Source organism: Heteronotia binoei, chromosome 5 (genome assembly GCF_032191835.1).
Source record: "Heteronotia binoei isolate CCM8104 ecotype False Entrance Well chromosome 5, APGP_CSIRO_Hbin_v1, whole genome shotgun sequence".
Classification (NCBI taxonomy): Eukaryota; Metazoa; Chordata; class Lepidosauria; order Squamata; family Gekkonidae; genus Heteronotia; species Heteronotia binoei.
Window position 1 is genome coordinate 153283139 of NC_083227.1, and position 8706 is coordinate 153291844.

Consider the following 8706-nt stretch of genomic DNA (forward strand, 5'->3'; position numbering starts at 1 on the left):
ACTATTCTAGAGTCCCGTTCACAGTCCTCTAGTTTGCCCATCAGAACACCATGGGGAACTCTGTCAAAAACTTTACTGATATCCAGATAAACAACGTCAACAGCGTTCTGTTGATTCAGTAAGGTTGTCGCTCGATTAAAGAAGGAAATGAGGTTGGTCTGGCAAGACCCGCTAGGGACAAATCTGTGCTGACTTCCCCAGATCACCATGTTGTCCTTTAAATGCTTGCATATTGATCCCCTTAAACTTTGTTCCAGTATCTTCCCTGGGGCAGAGGTCAGACTGACTGGCCTGCAGTTTCCTGGGACATCCCTCCTCCCTCTTTTTGAAAACTTGATATGACGTGCCCTCCTCCAGTCTTGTGGCACATCTCCCATCCTCAAAGAGGACACCGCCTGTGCTTTTTCCCTTTCAGCTTCCTCCCGAGAGTCTCATAGTCAGCATTAATGCTTTTGATAGTGTTCCCGGCTGTGTTGTTTGTTCCCACATGGACCATCAAAAATGGGAAGTGCTCTGCGGGTTTGATGAGTTCTGGGATCCTCTCTGTAATATCTTTAATTTTTGCCCCTGGCGGGCAACGCACCTCTGCTGTCTTGAATTCCCTCCTGCAGCCCCTTTAAACCATGCTGCATGACATACCTCACAACATTAATATCCCACTTTAATATCCCACTTTAATATTCAGCTAAAATTTCATAAGCAGGACAGTAAGCTGTTTTGTAACTTTGTATTTCAGCAGCTAATGGCAAATAAACCAATGGTAACATTTCCCAGTTCCACACTTGCAGAGTTGCTTTCCATAAAATTTACTGCAACAGCAGAACTTGCCAAGAGAAGAACAGTAACTAACTATAGACCTTCCAAAAGAAGAGAGACAATCAGTATAAAAGAACTAATTTATAGACAGGGGAAGCATAACAACAGGCAAGGAGAAAGCCAGAGGAACATCCGTTTGATTGTGAGTATATGTATATTACCACTCCCCCTAGAGTTTAAATGGACATTGCACCATATGTCAACATATACATTATGACATATGACATTATGTAGTCACTTTGCCATGCTGTCTAAGCTTAGCCAAAAAAGATAAAGAGAGCAAATGGCTCTCCCACTCTATTTTGTTCCCTTCACTTCAGCGTGAGTCATCACAGTAAAATGGGGAAGTTGCTCTCTCCATTTACGGTCTGCAAATAAAAACAGAGTTTCTTTGCCCAGTGCATATTTGAGAAGTTACAGTGACAGGAGTATATTTTAATGGGAGCACATAGGACCCAGAAATAATAATGTGGATGATGACCCAAATTCTGCTTATGTACATCTCTCTCTCTCTCTCTCTGAGGTAGCTATAGAACATCCAACATTCTTGGGCAGTGGTCCTCATCCCATGGTACACATAGCACTAGTGGGAAGCAGAAGCAGACCAGGTGGGATGCAGGATTTTTGTAACAATTACTAAGAATTCACTTTCCTTCAATCCCCATGTCCACTTACAAGTGTGTGTGTGTGTGTGTGGGGGAGAATCCTGCAACTCCAGTTCCATAAAAATTGGCTCTTGAGACGCATACTAGAACAATGAAGAGAGAGACTGAAAAGGATACATCTATTAATCATAAGCCTCAGCGGGTGAAGGGGGGGGGGAAGAGAAAGACATATTCAGGCTACTTTGAATGTCCTGGATCGCATCCCCACCTCTTTACACCAGAGTAGACATTATATAATTATATATAAGCAGAGAGAAGCAGAGAGAAGGGTCCTCCAAAGAGTGACGAGAAGAGCACAAAAGATTTGCGGATGTTCTCTCCCCTCATTGGTGGATCTGTATAATATGGGATGTAAAAGGAAGATACAAATGATCCTAAGGGACCCTTCACATCTGGGCCATTTGCTATTTGAGATCTTACCGTCAGGTAGACGATATAGAGTGTTGAAGGCTAGGACAAACAGATTTAAGGACAGTTTCTATCCAAGTGCTGTGGTTAGGTTAAATACAGGGTTATGAAGGATTATCTGTTTTAGATGTATTTAAATGGTTTAAATGGTTTTAATGGTTTTATGAATGTTTATCTGTTTTAGATGTATTTAAATTGTTTAAATGGTTTTAATGGTTTAAATTGTTTTAGATGTATTTAAATGGTATGAATATGAATATGTGTGTTTGATGTGTTGGTATGTTTGTGGAAGAGCACCTCATTTTGTTGCTCTCTTTTTGTGGAGAACAATGACAATAAATTTATCTATCTATATTTTTTGGACTGAATGATTTAAGAGCAACCGTTTCCACTGGTCTCAGAGAAGGGATAATGCAAGCAGGAATAAGTGTATTAAATAAAAGTTAGCTTACAAGACAGAGAGATTGGCACTTCAGGGGACCGCCTTTAAAAAAGGTGAGATAAAAAGTACTGAGCAGAGAAATATGTTAAATCACAAACACATCAGCAGTGCAATGATTTGGCATGCTCAGCCTCCCCAGGGAGGTGTGCCTGGCCCCCTCTCTTTCAAACTTCAGGAGGCAGCTGAAGATAGTTTTATTTAGAACTGTATTTTACTAATTGGGGGAGGGATGGTGGCTCAGTGGTAGAGCATCTGCTTGAGAAGCAGAAGGTCCCAGGTTCAATCCCCGGCATCTCCAAAAAAGGGTCCAGGCAAATAGGTGTGAAAAATCTCAGCTTGAGACCCGGAAGAGCCACTGCCAGTCTGAGTAGACAATACTGACTTTGATGGACCAAGGGTCTGATTCAGTATAAGGCAGCTTCATATGTTCATATATGTTCAATTTAGTTTTTTCCCCAATTGGCAGCCCTGAGATTTTTAAATCACCATCTTTCATGTTTTTATAACTATTATTTTATTCAGGGCTTTTTTTGTAGAAAAAGCTCAGCAGGAACTCATTTGCATATTAGGCCATACTCCCTGACATCACCATGATTCCACACAGGCTTTTTTTGGTAGAAAAAGCCCAACAGGAACTCATTTGCGTATTAGGCCACACCCCCTAACACCAAGACAGCCGGAACTGCGTTCCTGTGCATTCCTGCTAAAAAAAAAAGCCCTGATTTTATGTATATTGTAAATTGCCTTGAGTGCCGCAGGGTAGAATGGTGGTTAATAAATGTTTTAAATAAATAATCTAGAAGAAATAAATAAACTAGAAGGATATGAAATGGGCTCTGTTGGAAAAAAAAAATCAGGTTACCTGAGTGGTTACACATAAATTTCTCAAAAGAACCAGCAGCAGGTACAAGAGGAAGTTTAAGGATATGAAAACATTATGGGAAGACCACCACTGCTGGTTTTTGTGTTACTCTCCCCAACTTTTATATCCCTCAACTATGCCTTTTGATCTTCTTTTCTCTCCCATTTCCAAGCCTTTTCTATAATCTTTGCTTCTCCTCCCACTGAATCATGCATTTTAATTAGGCTTGCCAATCCCCAGGTCCCAGCGGGAGTTCTTCCGCTTTCCCAGGCTCCTTCCCGCCCCCAGTCAGCTGGGCGGTGGGGGAAGCCCCGCCCCCAGAGGACGATGTGCATTTCCACCTCAGGAGGCTTCAGTCTCTGATTGAAAGGTTTCCTCTTGGGATGGGGTGTCTGTGTTACTTGGAAGAAGTTGGCAGCAACTCATGAGTAGAAAGGCCAATCCCTCACTTCAGAGTCACCAGAAAGGAGGGGGGGGGGAAACGTCTGCTGGGCGCTTCATTATTCCCTGTGTGGAGATCGATTCTCATAGGGTATAATGGGGAATTGATCTGGAGGTTTGGGGGGTTCTGGGGGAGATTTTTTTGAGGTAGGGGCACCAAATTTTCAGTGTAATATCTAGTGCCTCTCCCCAAAGTACCCTCCAAGTTTCAAAATGATTGGACCAGGGGGTCCAATTCTATGAGCCCCCAAAAAAGGTGCCCCTATCCTTCATTATTTCCTATGGAAGGAAGACATTTAAAAAGTGTGCCATCCCTTTAAATGTGATGGCCAGAACTCCCTTGGAGTTCAATTATGCTTGTCACACCCTTGTTCCTGGCTCCGCCCCCAATGTCTCCTGGCTCCACCCCCAAAGTCCCCAGATATTTCTTGAATTGGATTTGGCAAGCCTAATCTTAAATCCCCCATTTCCTGATTGCTTTTTATGTTCAGCCGTTCCTTTTCTGCCTCATCCCCACCCTCACCATGTATTTCATTTCATAGTAGACAGGCAGTGATTCCTGTGCATTCCGGGTTGTAGTCTTTAATCAATGGTTGCCGTGTGAATCCTTTGCATGTGATTTGCACAGGAGGAATCCCATCTCGCCTTCCCCTGTGTTGCTTTCAGTTGGTTTTATTTATTAGATTTCTTGGCCACTGCCCAGTGGGTCTTGCTCTTTTAATATAAGCCTGCAAGCTCCTGTTGAAGTACTGGTGGGGGCAGGATTTTGAACTTTGGGGGAAAGCAAATATGCGTGGGGCTTTCCCTCCCTCCCTCCCTCCTTCCTTCCTTCCTTCCTTCCTTCCTTCCTTCCTTCCTTCCTTCCTTCCTTCCTTCCTTCCTTCCTTCCTTCCTTCCTTCCTTCCTTCCTTCCTTCCTTCCTTCCTCCCTCCCTCCCTTCCTTCCTCCCTTCCTCCCTCCCTCCCTCCCTTCCTCCCTCCCTCCCTTCCTTCCTTCCTTCCTTCCTTCCTTCCTCCCTCCCTCCCTCCCTCCCCTCCTTCCTTCCTTTCTTCCTTCCTTCCTTCCTTCCTCCCTCCCTCCCTCTCTTCCTTCCTTCCTTCCTTCCTTCCTTCTTTCCTTCCTCCCTCCCTCCCTCCCCTCCTTCCTTCCTTCCTTCCTTCCTTCCTTCCTTCCTTCCTTCCTTCCTCCCTCCCTCCCTCCCCTCCTTCCTTCCTTTCTTCCTTCCTTCCTTCCTTCCTTCCTCCCTCCCTCTCTTCCTTCCTTCCTTCCTTCCTTCCTTCCTTCCTTCCTTCCTTCCTTCCTTCCTTCCTTCCTTCCTTCCTTCTTTCCTTCCTCCCTCCCTCCCTCCCTCCCCTCCTTCCTTCCTTCCTTCCTTCCTTCCTTCCTTCCTTCCTTCCTTCCTTCCTTCCTCCCTCCCTCCCTCCCCTCCTTCCTTCCTTCCTTCCTTCCTTCCTTCCTTCCTTCCTTCCTTCCTTCCTTCCTTCCTTCCTTCCTTCCTTCCCCTCACCCTTGCCCTTTCTTTCCATTTCTTCCCCTTTCTTCATTTTTTAAAGTTTTCTATGTTTGTAAAATGAAACTTTATTATTTATTTATTTTTTTTAAAAAAAGAAAAATTAGGCTCACTCACACCTTTTATGCTCATAATTTTTTTTTTTGGCTCATGAAGTAGAATTTTTGCTCACAGCAGTTGGCAGCTTGGAATACAGCTTGTGAGGTAGGTGGGGCTGAGAGAGTTCTCGCCGACTGTGACTGGTTCGAGGTCACCCAGCAGCAGGCTTCATGTGTAGTACTGGGGGATCAAACCCAGTTCTTCAGATTAGAGTTCACCACTCTTAACCACTATACCACAACGATATGCATTTGGGACTCATAAAACTACCATTCCATGTGTGAGATAAGATTCTTGGCTCGTTTCCCAATCATCACAAGGACCTTGTAATGTGTAGCTGGAGTGTGCGATTCAAGACAGAAGTTTTCAATCTAACTTTAATTTGTCATTAGGTCCAAATGAAGACCCTTTTTTCTCCCCCATCCCTTCGATCCCATACCCTTATTGGTTATTCCTTACATATGTAATTTGTATGACATTACTGGATAAAGAACACTATGCTGTGCTTCTTTTTTATAGGCCATTGAATTGATTGTTACTAGAGTTGATAAGAGTTGTTTTAATTCTAAATTGTTATTGTTTTATCCTAATTGCTTGTTATCAGGTTATCATTGTTGTTATTGGCCCTGAGCCTTGTTATACAGGGAAGGGTGGGTTATAAATCTAATTAATAATAATAAAAAAAGGAAGGTGCCCTTGCTTTGTGTGTTTCTTTTCCAGTAAAAATACATTTTAATGGTAATTTATTTCTGGTTAAGTATCATAGGTACTGAGAAATAAACAGACCTTTTGCCCCCCCAGTTGGAATGAAGAGGCAGCCACAGTGTGTTGGGTATAAAAAACTGGGCCACTTTATTAAAAGAACTTATCAACCTATAACTGGCAGGGATGAGGCTTAGAAGGACAAGCCCTGGGGTCACCCCCTGACCCCGCCTTGTCCAAAGGGCGAGCCACCCTGCCCCCAGCACAAGCCCGCCGTATTCGGGTTGTTGCTGAGCGGCCCGGCCCCCAAGCCATTCTCCACCTGGGCTAGCATCAATCCCCCATGGAAAGATCCGCCCAGGTGAGGCTCTCCGTGATCTGCATTCCCCGCACTGAGCCGTGTAGCCCATCTGCGGTTCATACAGACCACCCGCACACCTGGTGCTAAGCCATAGGTGCTCCCCTGAAAACACTGTGGCCAAAACATCCTCCAGCCTGCGACCGAACCAAAACTCCTACTAACAAACCCTAACACTACAAGGCAGTACAAGGTAGGCAAAAAACAACTCCACATGGGCCAATTCTGTGAAGATGAAAAAATTCCTACCTGGCCCCTAATAAGGCGACTGGTTGAAACCTGTACTGCCAAAAGGGGAGGGCGGGCGGGCAGAGAGCCCAAAACAAACTGCGTAGCTCTGGGTGGGGCCGGGGCTTATATAGCCCTGACGCCGCACCCAGAGAAAGCACCCGGATGCGCCGGGGCTGACGCTCTTCCGCTCCCTCCTTCCGGGGGGGGGCAAAGACGGCCCCAAAGCCTGAACGCTGGCAATGCCGGCTTGGCTGGGAAGGGGCCGGGCCATTTGTTAACAAGTAGAACAAACTGAGAGTCAGATTGAAGACTTCTGTTTTCTGTCTCGGTATGCACTGCAGCATGTGAGTAGCACGGAGGGGCTTTGCAGGTCGGCCAGCAGATCAGGTTTCTGCCTTTTGCAAATGAACTCTGGTTTGCAGGCCCAAAGGCACAGAGAGGAGTGTGGACGTGGAATGATAAGACCGGACCACCAGATTATTTTCAAGAAATAAATGGCCACAGCTTTGTTGAATACACTGTAGGAACACTGGCACAGCATGGGGAAGGATCTCGCATTGGGTGACCCACCTGCCACTCAGTGAACCCCACACCTGAGCCCACCTACTGGGGGCAAACTCCACATGGGTGCTGGCTGCTGCATGGTTCCCTTACTATCTGGTGGTGAAAGCACTGCCAACAGCCCCTGAGCTGGGCATGCCATTGAATGGGCTCCACCCCTAGACCCCATAAGGGAGTCCCCAGAATACGGGATGAGAACATGCAGGCACTGTTGCCCCTGCCAAAAGAATCCCTCCCAATGCCCAAATGGCACAAAGCTATGGGGATGAAAATATAAATAAACAAAAACGAGACCGATAACAATCAAAATGCAAGGGACGGTGGGAGGGATAGCCATGAAAATCTGGAAAGAGATAGCAGAGGGGCAGGCAGGCAAAACCCCCCGAACTGCATGCAGCCCTGTCCAATGAGGGCTATACACATGGATGACCATCCTCCTGCTACAACAGGACTCCTGTCCTACACTCTGAACCACGCAGTCAGCAGAAAACCACATGGGTGCTGCTTGTTACTCCCCTGGAGTGGTGTTGGGTAAGTCCTGGTCACAGCTTCTCTGGAACACCTGAATGCAACTTAAAAGTTTTAGAAGCAGCAAAATAATTTGAAGCACTTCTATTTTCCCACTGAGTAAGGATATCAGCTAGGAGAAAGGGAAGGGCTTCCATAATCAAAAAGAATCAAAGCCAGACCTGTGCCAGAGAACAACAGAACAGTCTTCTGAGTTTTTTTGAAATAAAAGCAAGGCTTCAATGTATGTGTATTCACTTCAACAATACCTTTACTGCAGAATAAAGGGAAAGCAGGCTTCTCTAGCAGGGCTCTGACTTCAGGGAGACATCAGAGAGCGCTGGCAACTCTCCTTGTAAAATTTTTGCATTGCGGAGGTCAGCAGGCTGTAGCAGCCATGGATTCAGCTTCTAACAGAGAAGGGGCCATTACTTACCCTTCTAACAGTAGAACCGATCCACATCCAGGGAACACAGGCAACAATACTAACACTAACTACTGTTAAAAACTAATCGTGGGAAGTTAAATAAAGGCTTGGACTGCCTCCCAAAAGCGATGCAATCATTATTGTCAACTCTGGCATGGAAAATTCCTGGAGTTTGGGGACTGGTGCCATGGGAGGGTGGGGATTGGAGAGAGGAGAGAGATTGGCAGGGACATCATGCCACGGAATCCATGTTTCAAAGCTGTCATTTCCTCCAGGGGAACGGATGCCTTTTGTCTGGAGATCAGCTGTCATTCCAAAAGAACCCCAGACCCCACCTGAAGGATAGCATATGCAGACAGAGAGGACAGAGTTCCAAAGGGCCAGAGCACCTACCCAGAAGGCTTTTGCATGGGTTTCCTTAGACAAACGTCATCTATCATGGATTCTACTCCTTAGCTGACTTCTGTGACTGACTGAGTGAGTAAATATGGGCAGAGGCATTTCTTCACATCCGTTTAGACTAAGAACTTGGAAGAAAAGATGAAGTTATTTTGCCAAGCAGATGTTCTGTCTAATGATCAAGAATGAGACAGAGATCACAGAATGAGGAAGATGGAACATTTCTTGGCATTTTGTGGTTTTGGTGGGTGAAGAGAACAGTTGTATCCGTTAGCATA

At 45.5% G+C, this 8706-nt stretch overlaps 1 non-coding gene across 1 annotated transcript; it reads left to right on the forward strand.

Moving 5' to 3' along the window:
• Nucleotides 1–2554: 2554 nt before the first annotated feature.
• Nucleotides 2555–2629, forward strand: TRNAL-GAG (transfer RNA leucine (anticodon GAG)). Its single transcript has one exon. It is a non-coding gene; the product is annotated as a tRNA-Leu (tRNA).
• Nucleotides 2630–8706: the final 6077 nt, after the last annotated feature.